The sequence below is a fragment of the Urocitellus parryii genome, chromosome 4 (assembly GCF_045843805.1).
Source record: "Urocitellus parryii isolate mUroPar1 chromosome 4, mUroPar1.hap1, whole genome shotgun sequence".
Lineage (NCBI taxonomy): Eukaryota > Metazoa > Chordata > Mammalia > Rodentia > Sciuridae > Urocitellus > Urocitellus parryii.
In genome coordinates, this window is record NC_135534.1 from 154574790 (window position 1) to 154597814 (window position 23025).

Here is a 23025-nt window from a genome sequence, read left to right on the forward strand (position 1 = left end):
GAATAATTAGAAAAGGGTAAATTTGTTCTAAAATAATGGCAAGATGTTAGTTTTAGATTGAAGCATAAGTGATTGCTGTATTCTAATGTGGAAAGTCTGTAGATTAAGATAGATATGTAGCTGAAATACAGGAAAAGGGAATTACACAACAATTGCATAAATTATAGGAGAAATTATGTCTAGGTGATGAATATAGTACACTACCAAGAACATAGTAGGCAAATAAGACAGATCACAGTTCAAATGATAATCAAATGGCCACAGATTCAGTAGTAGCAGCACTAACTCAGTATTGGCCTTGTTGATGGCAGGGACAGTTTATAGAAGCCCCTTCTTAATTATAGTTTTCATCTATCCCTGTGAGAGGAGACAGATCTCTGGAGAAAAGAAATGATGGAGTCTGGGGATGTTCTCTTGCCTGTGTGATACTCATAGAAGTTTGGGCAATGTAATTCATGACATGGGGCAAAAAAGACTAGATGTATCCTATAAAATTAAAAAAACAGAATACGTGTCTATCACACAATGTCTTCTTGTTTATACTGGAAATAAAACTATAGTTAAATAATAAACGTGACAAAGAATTTCCTATTCATTTTAATAAGGAAATTACAACACATGTAATAAATCTAACACTCCCCTGGTCAATTTTATTAAAAAGAAAAATATCAATATGTTTTTTCCTTCAGAGAACTATCGATACCAGTGATGAGAATCAGGCTGAGACCCGTTTTCCCATGTGAAAAGTGAACTTCCAAGAAATGCCAAGGCAAGAGTAGAAAGCAAATTTTATTTACAGGATAAAATGGAGTTAGACTGCTTGAAAGAGAAAGGGCCCCAGAGCTGGGTGTCTGAGGAAATGGGGGTGTCCTGCCCCTTTTACAGGTTTTAGATTTCCTTTGTTCACATGCCCCCTTTTTCCCCTTATCTTGCCAATGTGACTAGTGACCAAAAGGTGGAGTGATTCAATGGTGAGAATGAAGCTACCCAGGGATACAGGCAGGAAGAGAGCAGACCAGGAGGCACTCATTCAATAACAACTTCTTGTGGGAGGAACAGTTCTCTGGAGCCAGGGTAACCTTGGCAACAAGTTGAGGGGGAGGGAAAAGAGTCCTGAAGATATTAGCATTTTAGTTCTTTGCCTTTCAAACCAGCTCTCAACTTTCCTAGATAACCCAGTCATTTATTACCTACTCTGAATGTCCTTTTGCTCCCCCATGCTCAGTATGCCCCTTTTAATAAAATTTTAAGACTGCTTTTTATGTCATCTTTTTGTTCATACAGAATTAAGCCATTAGGACGCTAATGTTTCTCCCCACTTTTTCTCCTAACAACAAAAGTTTCTTTAAATGTTTGTAGCAAAAAAAAAAAAAAAAAAAAAAAAAAAAGCTGAACTATTTGTTCTATATTTGAAGTACTATTGTTCTATTCTACCAAAGGCTTTTGGTCCATGTATTGTTATGACACATTATGTATGTTGTGCTGACAGGTAACTGACAAGGCGGCACACTTCAATTAGTAGCTATGATCTCCAAGATGTATCTGCGATGCTATGACCTCAGGGCACAATTGCTAGCAAGCCCAGAGCAGCCCTCATCCACTAAATGTATGATCCTCAAAATCATCTATCTCTAAATATCATTCAGAATGAAATGTATACTTCCTTTCTTCAAAGGATATACTTTCAACTTACTATATAGAATCTCCTGTTCTTTATTAACTCTAATAATTAGTTTGAGAGTTGTTAGTTCTTTTATATAGTGGCTAAAAAGCACTAATTAAATGATAACCCTCATGTTTAACACAAACAAAAAAACTACTATAATTCACCAATACTCTGAAAGTATTGGGAATCTTTTCTTCAATTTGTAATTATAGACCAGGTCAGAAAGAGAAAAAAAAAGAAAGAAAAAAAGGAAAGAAGGAAAAAAATAATAAAAATGAAACAGGATTCTAGTATTCTGATAGGACTTGAAGGTAGTTTCATTTTAGTGTCTTCAATCCTTTCATATTCTGGCTATAGAACATAGGTACATATTGATGTGTGTAGGCTTGTCTGTTACCTGTCAGCACAACATACATAATGTGTTGTAACAACACATGGACCGAAAACCTTTGGTGGAATCACACAATAGTACTTCCAATATAGAAATATGGTTTAGAATCCTTTGCCTTAAACACATAAAGAAATTTTTGCTGCTTGAAGCAAAAGCAGGAGTAAAGTTAACATCCTGATAAGGTAATCCCATATGTACTCAGTAGTGGGAAGAGATTGATTCTAGCTCTTCCAAAACAGAAGATCTAGAAGACCTTAAGCACCTTCTTATTTGCACTAAAGTTCTTTCTTTTTTTTTTCTGCTATTACATGTTATTATAATGTCTGCACCTTGATCTGGGTCCCAACACAGTGTCAACTGTCAGGCTGAAGTATGATTTCTACGGCCACTGAGACCTGCATCAAAGTTTCAGTTCCTCTCAGAAACCAATGTGAAACTTGTAAAAGTAGTTTCCTTGAACTATTTCTGCCATATCCAGAGACATTATTGATTCAGTACTGATGCACATATACTGATTCTGCCTTGGGTTTTCAGTCTCATAGGCTTTTCTCCACAGCATTTTTGTTTTTGTTTTTTTCTTTTTTTGGCATTATCACTTACCATATTTCAGATGTTATACTATGTTTCCTCACATAAAATCTAATTTATAAGTTGACACTAAATTTTTTGTATTCATGTCAATGCAAACATCTCTTCCTTTTCTTTGTGTGTCTATAGACCAGAGGACAATCTGAAACGGGTTGTAAACTGTATTTGGAGTAATCATATCTTCCACACACTAAAGCATTGTCCTAAGCCAATATTTGTCTATCTTAAAGTTTGCTTTGATATTAATATGTTCCACAGACCCTAATGTGAAGTGATACTTGATGGTGACATTCCACAAGTCCTCTAGACATGCCTGTGTGTGCTTTATTCTTAGGGTATAAATACCTTAAATATCCAAACCAAGAGCTCTACTCAGCCATGACTCTATGAATTTTGATCTGTTATTCACATAAAGTAAAGAGGTGGATAATAATAGCATTCCTTTATTTTCAAGGGATGGTGGGACTGGGAGAAACCAAGTAAAAGTCTTTCAAGTAAAATTAATTTTACTAATTCCAATTAAGTAAAAAATAATTTTACTAATTCCAAGTAAAAGTCTTTCAAATCTGGCATGCCTATAGTGCACGGGGAAGCTCATCTACCCACAATTTTGTTTCTTGTTTTTTTTTTTCTTTTTTTAATGTATGACGTCTAAATGTGACTCATTAACAAACTTTAACTTTTCCTTATTTCTCACAACTATAGCATTGCTGACACAAAAGAAAGTAGTTACATGAATACTTAACTAACATAAATGTTTTCACTAAAAAAACAGAGACTAGTTGTCATTTAACTCAGTAAAGAATATTGCCAAATGATTTTTAAAACGGACTTATAACATGTTTGATTCTCAAAAATTCTGTGTACATCATTGAAGCAATATCCCCTTCTTGTCAAGACTTATGCAAAATTTCTCCCTTGTTCACCTTTATATATTTTTTATATTCCTTGTACTTGACATCCTTTCACTTGGATTATTTAGAGAAATTCAACTTGTCTAAAACTAGTATGAGAACAAATGTATTTCTTTCTTCTGATGATTTTACAAAAAAAGATAAAAAAATACTCAATACCTGGGTTTTTAGTATTCTACATTTATCTCAAGCATCTAGTATTTATTAAAACAAAAAATATTTCATCATTAAATCTCTACTAGTGACTGTTTTGGAGATATTCATTTTGTCTAATGTTGTCTAATATTGAATATTATTACTATAACAAAATAGTACCAAAGAGAGTAGAGATAGAGAAGATCACTGAACCCATGGGCCCAGATGGGTTAAAACCCATGAACAGGTGAAGGTATGCACACACATTCTTCCCATAGGAGGTTTACTATGGTAAATACCTTAAAGACATAGCATTTCCTTTTACTCTAACCATGAAAATATTCTATATGATTAGTTACAGGGTATCAGAAGATAATTAAAAGTAGGTTAAAGGGAAATATTTAATCTTAAGCTCCCCCACCAAAAAAATGTAATGTAAAACAGTTAAGGATCCTTTATGACCATTAAAATCCAGTTGCCAAGATACATTTTTCTACTAAAAGCAAAACAGTAAAATAATAAGAAATACCAGAGTATTTGGGGAAAAATATCATCACTTGACTTTGGATTATGTATCGGAACTATTTTTCTTTAACATACTTCTAGCATTTGCAAATTTTTTTTTATAGTTTGATTTCTAATTCTTAATGACAAATAGTTAATAACAACTTTTCTTTGTAAAAAGATAGACCCAACTTTATTCATGCGAAACTCTTTTCAGAGATATTTTGGCTTTGTCTTGCGGACATAGTTGTTAATATGATTTCACATGCAGTTATCTAATGAATGTTTTTTATATCAAACCTTCTAAAATAGGTAGGATATGAATATGAATAGTTGTTGGACTAAACTATATAGATTTTTGGAAAAAATGTATAAATTCCTGGTAACAGGGCTAAGAGTGAGAGAGTATTCAAATAATAAACCCATGGTTTCAAGAGTGTATGTATGTGAAAAAACAGGCACAGATGGCAAAGAGTACTATGCTTTTATAAAAAACACCTAGGTCAACACTGAATCCTAGATGAGCAAAATCATAGAAATTTTAAAAGTCAGTAATGACGAAAAAATATTATTTGGATTCAAATACATTCTCTGAAAGATAAATCTTCCAGAAAAATTATGAAGCATGAAAGAAATTCAGTTTATAATAAAAGGCAAAAGTAGAAAAAAAATTCAAAGTAATCTCTATACCTCAGACTGCAATTCCTGAGGACCCTGGCAGCTACCCTTCATTTCTCTCTCAGATTTGCAGTACCATAAGTTTTCTGAGAAATAAGGAAGAACAGAATCCAGGTAAACATTTCAGAAAAGGCTTTTCCTATTGGGCATAGTGAATACATGGTTTCCAAAATTGAACTCTAACTAAATAAACTCTCCTCTTCCCAAGCGTTTTTCAGCAAATATTTTATTGCAAGAACTAGAATCCACTCAAATAAAGATAAGTATAGTATGGAGATGTGTTTGAAAACTATAAGAGAACTGACACAGAGAAACAAAGTATGCACTTCAAATTCTGAACATGAACTGGAGCCAACTGCATCCCAATCTCTGTTGAATTTGAACAAAGGAATTCTACCTATTTTAGCCTCAGATTTAAAGTAATTCTCAGATTTTATTAGTTGGAAACAAAACTGTACTTTCTGGGTTTCAAAAGTATCTTCTGAGAGACCAGGGGTCTACCTGGTCCAGCTGGCTGTGGGCTAGACTGTGATTTAGAAGTGGGAAGCAGAGGAAATTTTCTGAAAGGGAGGCAGGCACTAGTGAATAATTGAAAGTTTTCACTGAAAATTAGATCCAGGCACCAGAGCTGGGTGGGTAAGGATTTCTAACAGAACATCATCTGAAACATCAGGAATTCCCTCCCAGAATGCAGAAGATAATGTTGCTTTGATGGTAAGTGCTACTGAGATTGAAGATATTGAGGGGAACTGAGATGATTTGATAAAAAAAAAATCCTAACACATAGAAAACTCAATAGCTATTCAGCAGGGAGCACAGAGGTCTCCTTAGAACAAAGGCATAGGGAATCTGTTGGTACCTGTTTCAGAGGGGAAGACAGGCACCTCATTCTACCATAGCTGTCTACTTCTCAGAACTCAGCATATTTCACATACTCTCATTTAACTAACACACGTCTCTATATACTAGCATAAAAAAATACAGAAAAAAATCTGCCACCCTTACTTTTTTCAAAATACCCTCAGCTTTTCCAGCATCACTGAGAGCTCTGGCTGCCTCAGAGAACCTAGCTAAGGACTCAAAATTCAGGAACTGGAGCACATTGCCGTGGCATTTGACCTTGTTCTCCTCACCTGGAGATTGCTTAAAGGAATTCCCCAACCATTTGTCTTACATGCACAGTAATGTTGTTAGAACGGTATTCATAGACTTTGAAGATGATAACTAAATCTAGGTTCCATATGCCAAATATAGCCTGGCACCAGCTGGTTATAAATCTGTTCTCATCTCTCTGAGGAAAATCTTTTTAAAATTCATGACTTAAAAGAATTCCTTGTACAGTGTGCATGTATGTGTATTCATATACAGTTTCATTGGGGGAAAAAAAAACAGTATTTATCTCCTTCCTCTAAATTACATTCTTTTAAAAACAAATTTTAAAAAAAAGCATAAAGATTTACATGCTACATTTGATATCACTAACTTCCATTCTTGAGCTGTCATTGTATTGTTTAAACTCAGATGAAGCTCCAGGAAGAGTTGGACAGGTGGATTATAGAATAAAGTACACTATGCCTTTTTCTGGAACTGTCCCTCTGCTCTGAGTCCAAGATGACTGGTCTAAGCTTGTTTGAGCAATCTTCTTCTAGTTGACCTTCCTTCCAGGAGATTGATTGGGTTATGGACAAAATATGAAGGAAACATTACACCGAAATAAAATCTCTGTTAAATATTCAGACATAACCAAGACTGCTTTGAAAACTAACCCAGAAGGGAGGAGACATCATTCTGTTCTCCTTTCAAGACCCTGAGAGACTCTGAGACTCTCTCCTATTTTTCTTCCTTTTTTTTTTTTTAATCAGAAAGAAAAGGACTACAGAGCATCAGTGATGGCATGTGCCCTTAGGATGATGGTACACCCAGTCACAGCAGCAATTGCATCTGCCTGGAGTGACCGCACACTTACTAGTGGAAAAGAGGCCCCAGAGAGTGCAGCTGTCCTGGAAATCAGAGGCAGAGCTTGAAAGAACAAAAACCAAATTCCCCAACATGCAGTTACAGATTTTTGTGAGACAAATATATTTAGTGGAAAAAGAAAAGAGAAAATTGCAATGTCCAGGGGTCTTGAATTAATAGATGGAAGCATAAGTGACAAAACTTTTGGCAAAATAAATTGATCTTCAAAATTCATGAAAAAGCAAAACCTATTAAAATAAGACATAGTAAGTAGAGCATAATAATTTGTGAATAATTGAAAGTCTTCACTAAAAATTAGATCCAGTTAAGAGTTATTTTACATAGAAGGATCATCTATATCAATTTATGTCATATTTTTAAATGTCTTACAAATAAAATTCTTAGTTTAGGACTCTATGGAAGTCTAATAGAAATAAATACCCATATTTGTAGACTTTTTTAAAAAAAAATGCCAGTTCTTAAATATAAAAAGGCTTATGCTTTCTGATCTTAACTATACCCTAACCTAGAACAAGTTTTTTCATATATACAGGATTAAATTGCCTTGTTTTGAAATTAGTAGGATATATTTTCTTTTGTCCTAGACACTATCCCACAAGATGTAATTCTTAATTATCATTTTTTTATGTTTTATTAGAGCATTATAGTTATACATAGTATTAAGATTCATTTGGAAATCATCATACAAGCATAGAATATATTTTCTACACTAGTCCCTAGTACTTTGCTCTTCCTCCCAAACCCTATTCTCCTTCTCTACTCTGTCTTCATTCTATTTATATATAGTTTTATATTATAATTAGTACTTTATAGTAATTCTATTTATATATAGTTCTATATTATAATTAGTGCTTTATAGATACATATAAAGGTAAAATTCACTATTGTGTGTTCATAAATGTCGATAGCATAATTTGTTCAATTTAATTCCACCATTCTTCTCTTTTCTTATCCCTCCTCATTTCCCCTCAATCCTCTTTTTTTGCTCCACAGATCTCACGTCCATTTCTATATGTTTACCTCTCCCCCCTTTCTCCCTTATTTTTCTCTGGCTTCCACATATGAAAGAACAACATTTAATCCTTGACTTTCTGAGTTTAGTTTTTTTCATTTAGCATGATGTTCTCCATTTCCATCCATTTACCAACAAATGCCATAATTTCACTCTTCTTTATGGCTGAGTAAAAGGCCATTGTGTACATACACCGTATTTTCTTTATTCATTTATCAGTTTATGGACATCTGGGCCAGTTCAGTTACTTGGCTACTGTGAGTTGTGCTGCTGTTTCACTATAATATTCTGATTTTACTTCTTTTGAATAAATACTGATGAGGAGGATAGTTGGGGCATATGATTTTTGAGGCATATTCATACTGCTTTCCAGAATGTTTATATTAAATTATAGTCCCACCTGCAATGTAAAAGTTTACTTTTTCACCTACTTCCTTTCTAGCACTTATTTATTGTTCCTATTCTTGATGATTGACATTGTGAGTGAAGTGAAATGAAATCCCAATATAGTTTTAATTTGAATTTCCCTGATTACTTGGGATGTTTTAAATTCTTTTAATATATTTGTTGACCATCTATATTTCTTATTTGGAGAAGTGTCTGTTTCTTTTGCCTATTTATTAAGTGTATTACTTGGTTTTTTGGTGTGTGTATGTGATTATATCTATAGTTTTTATATATGAGGAGCTGCTGGCAAAGATCTTCTCCCATTCTGTAGACTCTCTCTTCATGCTTTTATTTACTTTGCTATGCAGAAGATTTCTAATTTGATTAGAGCTAATAAGCAAATTTAGCACAGTAGCTGAATACAAGATCAACATACATCAATCAGTTCATTTCCTATACTGCAGTAATGAATCACTGAGAAATAAATCAGAAAAAAACATTCACAATAGCCTAAAAAAATAAGATTAAATACTTGGGAATAAATATACCCAAGAGGTAAAAGACCAGTATAATGATAATTATAGAACACTACAAGAAAGAAATTGACAAAATCTTGAGAAGATGGAAAGACATCCTCCCATGTTCTTGGATAATAGAATTAATATTGTCAAAATGGTCAAACTATCAAAAGTATTATGCAGATTCAATGAAACACATATGAAAATATCAATGACATTCTTCAAAGAACTGGAAAAAAACAGTTTTAAAATCAATTCAAAGAAGAGACCCAGAATAGTCAAAGCAATCTTAAGCAAGAAGAGTAATGCAGGGGGTTCACGATATGAGACGTCAAATTATACTACAGAACTTTAGTAACAAACACATCATGGTAATTGCAGTGAAACAGACATGAAAGACTAATTGAATACAATGGAATATACAGAGACAAATGCACGTAGATGAAGCTATCATATACTCAACAAAGGAGCCAAAAACATACATTAGAGAAAAGATGCCCTTTAAACCAAGTGGAGCTTGGAAAGCTGAATATTCATATACAGAAGAATGAAACTTGATACCTGTATTTCACCCTGCATAAAAAACCTACGAATTACACCAGAAACAGTGCAGCTGCTAGAAGAAAATTGTGTCTACACTCCAACATATTGGTGCCAGGCATAGACATTCATAGACTCTTAAAGGACAAGAAATAAAACCAAGAATCAATAAATGGGATGGCATTGAATTGAAAGAGTTTTTTGATATTTCATCAGCATGGGGCTGCATAAGTCAGTCAGTAAATTGGGTAAAATGACACTAATGAAAACAGTGAAACTTTCAGTAAAATTAAACACTTAAAAGTTTAGAGATGATTTTTGAACAATAGATGAATTGTCAAATTTATAAATACTTTTTAGATTAATAAAATTGGATAATTTATTTCAAATATATGATTCTAATCACTTAATTTACTTTAAAACCCCAGCTAAAAATTAGATTTAATCATGCTAGCTATATTTGTACTAATTGTAAAATGAATTTTAACCTATGATTATAGGAGCATAACCACTCCCACATCCCAAGTAAATCCCATAGTGATTTTGAACATGCAGAATAATAACCTTCCTTTTAAAAGATAAAGTCCATGAAAATTTTCTAAATCAAATAAAAATGGATATGTTCTAAAGATGCTAGAAGTACACATTTGTCTAAGCAAAGTCTTGCTCTGTTTCTTCTCTATGCTAAGGAGTGCTGGTTAACTCACATTTATTCCAAAAAAGGTTAAGTACAAACAGTTTTCTTTTTTTAATTTTAATTTTTTTTGAAGAGAGAGTGAATTTTTTAATGTTTATTTTTTAGTTCTCAGCAGACACAACATCCCTGTTTGTATGTGGTGCTGAGGATTGAACCCGGGCCACACGCATGCCAGGCGAGCGCGCTACTGCTTGAGCCACATCCCCAGCCCAACAGTTTTCTTTTTTCCAAAGGTGGCTTATTGATCATGATAACTACATTTTAAAAGACTGTATCTTATCAGAAACATTCCATGTATAATTTTAAGTCTACAGGTCATTCTCTGATATTCTTACTATATAGGAGAGTATAATTCAGAGATTTAGAATAAAACTAATAACATACAAATAATAAAGAAAACAGAACAGTTGCGAAACATGTTTTGCTGGCTATATAAGGTATTTCAAAGTCAACATACCCTGAGAACTCTTCCCAAAATGTTCCTTCTGAAAAGAATAAGAGAAACATTTATTTGTTCCCAAGGAGTTACTTAAGTTTAAGCACTAATATTTACTTATAAGTAATCTCAGACAAACTTTTAATCTGTGTATTGTTTTTCTTGTTTTCCAGCTCATTTCCCTATAGTTGTGAAAATAATGTAACACTAACACATTTCATACATGTTCATTGCTATAGACATGCTAATTTGTTAATGTAAAGCTTATTGGATGAAATCCAAATAAGCCAGAAAAAAGATGTCTACAAAGCAAGGAAGAATGGATACAGAGACTGTAAATGTCAACCTCTGGTTTGGGGACTTTCCATTCATCATCCATTTGCCTTCTCACTCTAGTGTTTTTGATGCCTAATTTATTTGATACTAAATGTGATGCTACTTTTCTGAGCCTCAATAATTAAAATAACTTGTCCTAAAAAATATAATTTTTCCTTTATAGTCTGAAAAGATGGAAAGGCATTCATGTGTTTTTCTTAGAATGTACTTAATAGCAAGTATACCATAAATAATCATGTTTTGAACCTGGGGTTATAAGGAGCCATGATACATCATAGTTAAACCATAGGTTTTGAAATAAGTAGAAACAATAGAAACTCTAGCTGTACTACCTAATGACAGCATGGCTTTCAATAAATTACTTAATCTGCATTTTTATGGGTACATTATATGTGATAAGTCCTGTAAAAATTAAATAGCTAGAATATATATAAGTACAGAGCTTGATTATTGCGTGGCAAGGACTAAATAAGTGTTTTTGCCATCATAATTTTTATTTTAAGTTTCTACATAATTAAAATAATATTAAAATATATCAATAAGCAATATCCTTGGTGTCTGAGAAAAAAAAGTCACCTACCATCCTTTATCTCCATTCTTTTTCAAAGATATTTCAAAATTTCTCTAAAAGACAGAGAAAGCTTTCAAAGGTTATACATTACTAAAAGCATTTTTTATAACATCTATTTCTTTTTTGGACTAAACTTCATAATAAATCTTAACTTTCAACTTAGAGCTAAATGGTGTTGGAAAATGCTCACAAAAATTCTAATACAGTAAATGATCCAAGAGCATAAGACTGATTAATGTAAATGGTGATTGTTTTTGCTAAATTCTTGTATTTGTACTTTACTGCCTGAATTCATTTACTTTTATGAGGAAAATGTCTTAAAACAGCAACTCTTACTTGTGTAAGGCAAATAACATGTTTAATTTCTTAGAAATTTGTGACTTTACTAAGCAGTACTTCCTAATCTTGGATATGTTTTGAGGATTGAGAATGACCTCACTCACATGTCCAGCTGTGAACAGACTGCATGCCCTTCAGGGCTCTAGGTGGGAGGACTCAGGTCTGTATATTTGTACCTCTATATATCTATATACTCAGACCAGTATATCCATAGTATTAATGTGAATTTTATGATTATATATGTGATCTTCTAAGCTCCAATAAACTAAAATACTTTTTTCCTTATAAGAACAATGCCAGAATTCCAAGTAGCATAAAGAAAGCAAGTACCAATACACAAGTGCTTTTCAAGACTGTTTATGTCACAATTACTAAAGTCTCATTGAATGAAGCACCACAAATGGTCCAGATGCAAGGAGTTGAGAAATAGGCTTTTTTGTTGAAGTGATGAATGGCAAAGTGATATTAAAGAGTTGTACATTCAAGGATGGGAGGATTGTGGTCATTTTTGTTCTGTAGTATGCTGCTTGAGCTTGCTCAAGTTATTTAACAAAATTATGCTTCACAAATTATCTGTTATGAGGTTTGTATTTAAGGACAAATACAGACTTATGCATACCTGAACACAGACTGAAAGGCATATCACAAATAATGGCAAGGTAATTAGAATCTAAGAACAGAAAAAAATGAAGTGTATACTGATGGAAGATAGAATTTGGAAAAACATTAAACGTGATCATTTGATCTCCATTATATTACTGCATCTGTTCCTCAGGCCCACATATGTTGACTCCTTCCTTCACATATTTTTACAGGAATAAATTTGAACAGAAAACTCTTGGTATACTATGGTATTATGATAAATATTATAGAAATCATATAATTCCTAATGCAAAATACTACTCCCATGAAAATCTATAATGCACAAAGACTTTCTTTCAGATGGCTTTTTAGATTATAGCCTTGGTAATGAAAAGAGGAAAAAAAAAAAAAAAGCATGGCCCATAGACTCAAGGAGCTAAGAGTTATAGGAAAAACAGTTAAGAAATCAAGTAATAGTAATAAAGCCAGGCATGTGTATTCATCTCAATTAAGATTATTTGGTCAACAGGAATGCAGTCCATGTTTGTAGAATTAATGGATGTGGTGTAGATGGAGGGGTATCACTAAGAGAAAATTCATAGACTCTGTATAGCTACTGCAGTGAGAGCACATATAGAGGGTCTCCCATCTGGAGAAGTACCGTTTCTACTAACTATTTCAATAGAAAGGAGCTAAGCTTCTAACAAGAGTGCTTTTTGTACCTCAAGGAAGTTATAAAACAAAATAATTACAAAGGAAAAATTATAAAGGTAAACACTGACCTGAAATTAAGTAGACTTAATGAAATTTAAGAAAATATGTGAGAATGAACATATTATCAAACTTAGAATCACAAAAAAAACAAGAAATGGAATTACTTGAAAAAAAGATACAGAAGATAGAAAAAGGAGCATAACCAAAGGGAATGATAATCAAGAGCTAAATAATATTTCAATATTTTTGAATGTAAAATACTAATGTGAATAAGCTATGCTGAGAGCCATAGCTAAGTAAGAATGACGCATGGCAATTTCCTTGTCAGCCTACCCCATGTTGCTTAGAGGGAGGACTCTCCATTATGGAAATGGGCTTGCCTTGGACCCAGGTCATTTGCAGTGACATTGCATGAAAGGTGACCTTGCTCAAGGACCAGGGCAGATCAGGGTTTAGGATGGATCAGGGTTTAGGGCGGATCAGGGTTTAGGGCGCTCCTTGGGTTTAGGGCGGTTCCAGGTTTAAGGTGGACCCTGCTGGGAATAGGGCGTCTCCTGCTTCCTCAGGCGCCCTTGGGCTCCTTGAGTTCCTTGATTTCTTGCGGGATTCAGAGAGTATTTTGGGATGCAGAGCCCAGTGGAAGTGTGGATTCTCCCAGAACGTGCGTATAGAGTGCCAGTGGATTTTCCCCAGAATGTGCGTGTAGAGTGCTGGTGACAGTTCGAAAATAAAGAATTGCTGTTTGAATCTACAAGGCTGTGAGTGGCTCGTGATTTTGTGCCCAGCCAGACTGCAGCAAAGCTATAATATAGTCAGTTACATTTCATGATTTCATGATACAGTTAAAATATTTTGTTCACCTGAATTCATTTTTTTGTGTTAAATTATATGAATTAACTTTGAAGAAAAGACATTAAGCAGACGAAGGAATAATATTACAAGTTTGGAAGGAGAAATGTCCCCATCTACCATCTTTACATAATGCTTTGTTTTCTCCCAGTGCTAAGGACAGAACTCAGGGCCTCACACAGGCTAGATACACATTCTACTACTAAGCTAATCCCCAGCCCTGGAGAATTTAATTTCAATGTGAGCTAAATCAGTAGTGATCTACAGAAGTCTGCGAGGTCAAGCTACCTTCAAAACAAATCAAAATGCCACATTAAGTGCTTGCAAGGTATATTAACCAAAGAAAATCTTACAGAGAAAGGAAAAATTTATTAAAGCAGCCTCAGCTCTACAGACAGATATTCAAAAATATTACACCAGATCCTAGAGGTAATGCAGCAAGAGATGGAATAATAAATGATACTAGGTGGCATTAAAGTTCACATTTTTTAGAAGACTTTTATTTTTGTAAAGAAAGATGAAAAAATATACACTTCCTTCACTAGAGACATTTGAGAATAGATGTGTCTTTTGTTCCTCAGTTAACCATCATAAACACCTCTAGCACTTTATCCTTTCATATTTTTTAAATGTGTGTGTGAAAAAAAAAGAGAGGGTGAGTGTGTGTGTGTGCATGTGTAGTACAAAATAAGACTGGATTAATTGATAATTCATCAAAATACTCCTTAGAGTTAATGTAATTTGCTGTGTCAGTTATGTATTTAAAGTTATTCATTTATTCATGTATTTTAGCCTGCTGTGAGCCAAGTTCTGTGCTATAAACTTGGGATACAGCCAGAAGAGAAACAGATAGAGCTTTTGTCTCTGTCCAGATGAAACATAGTAACAGCTTATACTCTTGTTATGAGGACTTTGAGAGTATACATGGATGTGAGGAAGCAAGAGTATCTGTTTTGGTGGCAACACAAAGATGGATCCTTAGCAAGAGGATAAAATCAAAACAGCTGTGATAGTTATAGGAGCTCCTGTGGTCCAATCTTCTTGGTTATGTTCTAGAAATTTGTATCCTCTTTTCTCTACTAATGTTCTACCTCCACTACCTCCACTTAGCTCCGCTCTATTCTCACTAATTCTCCAATTTTTCTTCTGATACCAGAGTTCCATCTCTATGTCATATTTTCACATCTATAAAAGATAAGTTTGGGTTAGTTATATTCTATCTGTATCAATCAAGATTCTTTTTAATGATGAACTTTATTTCCTTCAATAAATTTAGTTTTTAAAATTATTAGGTTACTCACAGGTTATTCACGAGAGAGCAGAGAATTGGGTGTATTGTGATCGACAAACAATATTCATTTTTTTTTCTAAAAAAGAACTACTTAGCATAAGATACCAGTGCCTTATGGATCACTGCACCATCTGGATGATTGAGGATGCTCTTACACAGCCACCTTCATAAGCAAATCTCGATAGAACAGAGTGTCTGCCACACATTCTTCATAATGGAATTCCCTAAGCATAGAAAGGTGTTTCAAATAGAATCATAAGATAAAAATCTACTATAGCATCCACTATAATTTTACATGTTGCAGACTCATACTGGGGAGACTTTTGGTGTCAGATAACTTTCAATGTCCCTGGATTCCATAAAATCTATTTTTGTTGTTGTTGTTGTTGTTGTTGTTGTTAGTTAGTTAGGTACTGTTGTTTGGAAGAATTATCAATGATAAAAGTAACAGATTCAAAGGAGTCAAGTAAACTTATACATACATTTATCTATGATTATTTTGTAAGAAAAAATATGCTCTGGATGGTAGAGCATTTGGATTTATACAAAATAAAATGAGCTTAATAATTTCTAGCATTACAATTTGATGTGCCACAATAAGTATAATGTTTCTTTTAAACTATACCCTATTATATTCCAAAAGGATTTGTATCTAGTAATAGAATATTCAAGTGATAAAATGATAGCAAATTGTGAAAATAAGATAAGCCCCAAGGTGAGATTAATGTAGAAAACAATTATATTGATATCTTGTATATATACTATGCATAGCACCAAAATTCTCAAAAGCAGATTATGAGTTTTTGAGAAGACAATGCAAACAATAAAACTGGCAAAATACATTCCCTGTAATTTTCATTAGATGATGATTATGATGATGATAATAATAATAATAATAATAATAATAATAATAATAATATCACTCATTTAAAGTGCCATGGTTACTTTTTAAATCCCAGAGAAATAGTTCAGTAATTGCTCATAAAAGAATTAGTACAGAATAAACAATAGTAAGAACAAATATATGTGTAATTCATGAGTTTCCTACAGGCAATTCTTACAATATCTTTTTCAGTAAGTTGAAAGGAGGTACCAAAGAAAAATTTAATTAAAATTAAAATCTACCAGACATTTATCATAATCTCCAGAGGATGTGTTGTTTTGGGAAAATATATATTCAATAATTAGATTATTGTAAAAAAAATCTACTAAGTAAATATCGACATATCTTAACAGGTGCAAATTAAAGAATGAATTACTGCTGTGGCATCCAAGAAGCATTGCTACAGAGGAAGAGACAAACTGCCTCCCGTCCAGGTCAGTCTGTAAATCTGAATCCTCACAAACATTTGTAAATTGTCAATCACAAGTGAATTCTGGATTACATATTTGTACTTGGAGCATAAACTTTTGATGTGGCTAAACACTTAAAACATTCAACTGAGCTTAATACAGGTTTGCAAGTGTAAGTAAAATAGGGCTTCTGAAAGTGATTTTGTATTTAATACCTCATAACATAAGAAACTATATTACCTTATCTAACTCAAAGTTAAGAGTGAATGTCTCTTATCTCAGTTTTAGCTGAAGGATGAACATAGTAAGTGTTTCATTAGATTTATCATAAAGATGTTTCAAACAGATAACTGAGAAGAAGCTAATTGACTCTATGTCAACCATGTGGAATGTATAAAATGATCAAGAAAGTGAAGACTCTAGAGGGCAAATTGCTCATAACTGTCCAAGGAAGAGGGAAAGTGGCCCATGTTTATCTTAGCCTCCAGGTTAGAACTTAGATCCACTGGAGGAGTTAGGTGAAAGAGTGGATTTGTGTCTCCAATGTGAAAAATTAAAAAAAAAATTATAATCTAGGTGAGTCAGAGGCAGGCAAACATACGGAAAAATATTTGGGGGATAAATGATATACTGGCACTTCTTGTAAGCTGTATGTGTCCAAAAGTGTGGATCATTCATTTGTAGGGGCACCTTGGTCTACGACTTGGGCCACCAATGGCCAAATCAGGCTAAAGAGTGAAGCACTGGTACCTCTGGATTTCTGCATTCAGCAAAGGGAGTTAAAAAACAGTAAGGGGAGCAAGGCATACAATATCATCAAGAGTATTTCTGGTGAAAATCCCTGGCAGCAGAATTCAACCATTCTTAAGATACAAAACAATCAAGAATAGGAGCAATCTCAAAAGTAGTTATTAAAGAGAATGGTTTCATGCTGTGGGTGCCTTGAGTTCTGACTATGGAAGGTCTGTAAAAAGAAAGGGAAGAGAAGTTGTAACTGAATTTTTTCTCAATTAAGTATTTATTAGATGGGTCTGTATATTTCTAATTTTCAAGTTGGGTAGTTTTTTGTGACTTAAAGAATTATCAGTTTTTCAAAGTCATGAGAATGAACAACAAAATCATGTGATCTATAAGAAGTTTCATCTAAGGTCAGGGGAAGAAGCAGCCACTGAATAAATACCAAGTGGTAGTTGGAATTAAAATATAGTTTCATTTTGACCATATCCTGCCAATCATGCATGTGCACATATGTGGTATGTGTGTATAAGAGACAGCATATAGGGCTTTCTTTAAATCTTAGAATGAAAAAAAAATTATCTATAGTAACAAAATCATTCAGATATAAAATTATCTCAAGAAATGCTGGAAATTTTCAAATTTATTTATTTTTAAAATAAATTAGCAATTGCTAAGGAATGAGCCCTATCAGAGGGCACATATTATGACCTGACCAACAGTTAATGCACACGAAGCTGGTGAATTAGACAGGAAGATGCTTTAGGATCTGCTCACCTCCTTACAGTATAACAGTTGGCTCTCATGAAATCATGAACATCTGCACTTGTTTTTAAATATCATTCATACAACACACAGATAAGTGTGCTTATATTTTTTAAAGTATCAAAACTGTTGGTATCACAACTAGGGCCAAAGAAGGTATTTCAAAGGTTAAATTCAGAAAGACTAGATATTAAATGATGAAAACATTTTTTCATCTAACACATGTTCCTACACAGCTCTTTTTCTAGATATCATGCCTAAATCCAACATAATATTCATAAATATCTACCTTATCTAAATAGGGCACAATTTACAAACAAAATAGATTTTGCTTTTTCATTCTCTGTCTACATTACTAATAATTTTTTATTACTTATGATGCCTACAGTTTCAATGAAACAAGCTCAGGAATGAAGCTTGTTACAGAGGTAGACTTTGGGGTGCATTAAAAATGATTATGTGTAGACAACATCACATTAAAGTAGGTTTGCTTAGAAACGGATGCCAGCTGGCAGGGAAGAACACTTTATTGAGTTTTGTAACCAAGACAGCTCCTCAAATATGGTGTTACATACAGGACATTTTATTGCCACTATTGCAATGGAAACAATTCAATCTGGCTTGTGTAGACATATTTTTCTTTTTGTATTTCAAATTCACGTGTTGAAAGAGTCTGTTTCAGACTTGAAAGTTGCTTATAATAAAATAGCAATAATTAGCTGAACCCAAAATAGATTTTCTTATATTGAAGGAAAGAAGAAGAGAAAATCCAACACTGACTATACAAAAACAGATTTGGATGATATACTCTTAGAGGTGACCAACATCAAAATTGAGATGAATCTCATGTACAATAATGATTAAGTGCAATTTATTTTCTATATACTTTAGAAGACTTACATATTGTTAAATAATTTTGTGTTTTGTAAATCCTAGTCATATTGATAGTCTAAATGACATATTAGGAAAGACATGTAAAAGCAGATGTAGGATAAGATAGCTTTTTATAAAACACCTTTCCGAAAGTTTAAAAATGATAGGGCCATTTTAGCTACCCTTTGGAGTTGGTTTTTTACATTCTAACTCTATCTAATTTCCTTAAGAAACAAAAGTCTAACTTTATTACAGAATGCTGCACAAATCTGTCTGCTTTCCTAGAACAGGGCTTAATTTGTGTGTTGTAGAACACTGGGTTCTTCCTTTTCCTCCTAATCTGTAGTACAGTCATTAAGATTGTATCAGCAGACATCCATTCTCTCAATAGGGTGCACTAAGTATTCTAAAATGCCTTTCTAATTAAAAAAGAAAAGTAACTACAAGAAATAAAATTTGCTACCTGAAAATATTGAATAAAATATGTTAAAAGGCATTATAAAGAGGTATCTGTAATTTGTAAGCAAGTAAGTAAAGTCAGCAGGGATCACAATTAAGCAGAAACAGGGTTGCACACAGAAAGTATTGCTAAATTGTGGATGCCCTGAGATACTGGCCAGTATTTGCAACCTTCAATTTCCAACTTTCCATGACTGCAGAGTTGGTACAATAACAGGGATACAGATTTTCCAACTTGTGGTCCTTGGAAAGCAAGTCCTGAAATTTCTCCACCTCCTCACCAAGCACTATCCACTCTATAGATGTACTACATCTGTTCTCATATTTCAAAACTGGCTGTTATTACAGGAATTGGAGTTCCATTTGGTTAAGGAATTAATGATCACAGATGTATGCTCAAACACATTAATTTCAGAATCCTGCATTGTATGCCTTCTTTATAAGCTTTTAAGGTTCTTTTGGTGGTTGGTCACATCAATGACATTTAAATGGATGAAAGACAAGACTTTTTGTTACTTATATCTCCAAAAGAGAGAGGGCCATCTGGCAGGAGTGCATGGGAAGCTATGACTGGGTACAGAGATATAAGTTAGAATGTTACAGTGGGGTGGAGGGGTGAGCATAATCAGCAGGGTGAGGTTGGTTAGGTTTTATAGTCATGTAGATTGGCTAATTCGAACAGTTTCTTGCCTCTAGTTGTGTGATGTCTGGCCCTTTATTGATCAGGGTAGGTGCATACACACCTGAGGTGTGTGAGCATCTAATAAGTATAATGGATGAAGTCTAGATTTAATCAGCTGGTCAAGGAAGATAATCTGCCAGCTTTTAATCATCCCTCAATCCTATCTTAGGAGAGCATGAAAGAAAAAACACTATTATATTACCTACCATATAATAAACACAAACAGATACAAAAAAAAGTTAGAGGGCATCATGATGAAGTATAAAATAAGGATTGTAACTATTTTTAATCTTTAAAGAAATTGGTTGGGAAAGCATTCTAAAATATTAAAGCCTATATTAAAAACACCATAATATGATGACACAGTTGTTCTTACTTCCACACATTTGAGAGCAGTGGAAGCCACAAGGTTCATTCACAGACATGTAAGTAGACTATTTTGCAGTCACATCGCTGAACTAGCAATTTTGTATGTCTGTCAACCTGCCAGCACCTGATCTTTAACTCTTCCTTTGACTTTTCTTATTATTATTTCTCAAAATCAGTTACAGCAAGTTGGTCTTAGTTTTCACCTGAATCAGCTTTTCTTCTTGTAAATCATAGCATATGTGATCTTTAATTTATGTAATCCCAGGCCTCCATAGAAGTTTTGAATAAATCCTATAATGTACTCAGTAAAAGTTTCAACAGATAGTGCTCAATAATGACAGTGGTCATGGTCTGCATTATTATTATTATTAACCCTTCAATGTTTATTAATATGAAAATTTAGGAACCACAATTTATTGGGCCTGTTCTCAACATGATAATCTATGTTTCTGCTTGGTGATAAGCATATAATCTGACGGAGGCATTAAAAATGATTCAGCAATTGCTAAGAGCCACAGCCAAGTAATATGATGCATGGCACTTTTGGTTGAAAGGTGACACCAGCTAGCCATTGAGATGATATGATTATGTTAAGATTTGCATTCATATGGATATTGGACTCCTGCTGTTCACCTCAGCCTGCTACAGGACTCCTGGAGAGTTCCCATTGGTTGGGGAAGTACAGTAGGAGGGAATTCCGGGGGAGGAACTTGTTCTGGGGTTCCGGGAGAACGCTGCCGCGTGTGGACCGGTTTCTTCTCGGACGTGTACAGGGTATTGGTGGCATTTTCAAAAATAAAGTTTGTTCCTGCTTGAGTGGCTCGTGATTTTGTGCCCAGCCAGACTGCGGCAAGCAATATATTACCAAAAGTCTCATTTGAGCTTTGGAAATCTGCTGGATTTGCCCAACTTACACCACTTGTATTATTTTTGAGAAATTATCAACTTATCTCCAAAATCTCAGCTCCAAAGAAAGATAGTGATGTAGATCCTTTGAAAATTGTGTCAACAAAAAATACTTTGCATCGCTCTTTGTCTTCACATATCTCTTTTAATTCCTGTTAGTTTATTCAGACACCTCTCTGCAGGGCATTCTAGCCACCTCAGATTTTAGCATAGCCTTGTTAATGTTTTGAACTTAAAAATATTTTTTCAAAAATGATTGTCTTTATCATATAATGTAGCCTTAATTTTTCTTTTAATAAACTTGATTTTATTTATTTATTTATTATTTATTTATTTATTTTATGTGGTGCTGAGTATCAAACCCAGGGCTTTGCACTTACCAGGTGAGCACTCTACTGCTGAGCCATAACCCTAGCTGCTAGCATTAATTTTTCACTGGCTTTTTCTTTGGTCAACTTTTCCAGTCATTTCTTTTGTCCCTGTATATATACTTGTACTTGCATATATTCATGTATGACATTGAAATATATCACACAGATAGCACTGTGTTGGCAAGGGTGTGATCAGGAATGGTGTGTGGTACAACAGGAAGGAAATGAGTTAAATAAGCAGGCAGAAAAGATACCACAGGGACTTCAAGTTCCCTTAAGGATATTCAGTTATAGCAATAGGAAATGTGATGGAACTCATTTTCTCTACCTGCAAGATAGAGGGCCTGGGTTGTGAGCCCTATGCTCTTAGGTGCTGATCCAGTGTCAAGAGATGAGCTTCAATACCTGCCTGAAAAGAGAATTTATGCTCTACATTTATTCCTTAGACTATTCATGGTTTCTACTAACATTTAAATATATATCCTAGCTGTTACGTTTGGCAGTGGACATATTGCAGTAAAGACAAAGTCCCTGAACTCTTATTTTAGTAAGAAATTCAGAAAAAAAGAAAAATGTACATATGTCAGATACAAAGTAAAAATTATGATGGATGAAAAGAAGAAATTACATATGGTAATATGATCAGGGTGAAGTAAGATGCAAAGTAATTCTTGATATGGTTCAACATAAGCTGATGTCAGAAGAATAAGTAGGAGTCAACAGCATAAATGGCCTAAGAAACAAGACGGGGGCCTTTAGGAAAAGATAGAATCCTGTTCAAATTAAGAATAGGATCCCTATGTAATTTGATGAGAACAAATGAGGTTGTGTGAGACAATATTGAATATGTGAATTTGTGTTTATGATAAAATGGAAAGTTTGTAAGTTAGCGACTGATATAACCTCAGTTATGATTTTAAACTACTGCTTTCATTGCTGAATGGAGAGGAACACGAAGGCAGGAGAGAATTACACATGATTCTTGTAGCTGATGCAAGAAGAGATGCAAACCTAGACTTGGAACCTGGTATATCAGAGTTAGCTAAGAAAGGGGTTTGCTAAATATTTTGGAGAATTTCTTGATAAAACAAGTTATGGTTTATGTGTCAGACAATTCACAGCTCTTTGAAAACTGAGACCATCTAGTGATTTGGAAAGATAAAGGAGGAACTGATTTGTGGGGTGTGAAAGAATGGGAATCAAAAGTTGCATTTTGTATATGTTGAAACTGTAATTGTCATGAAAAATTTTAGAGTGGTATCAAATAGACAGCTTTATATACATACATATATGTATATATATATATATATATATATATATATATAAATTCAGGGACAAGAATTTTAAATAGTTACATGAAATTAAAGGCACAATATAAGAGGCAGTTAATATTACAAGGTTGGCATTATCAACTATTGTGAGGCTATGAATAAAACCAGGAAAGCAG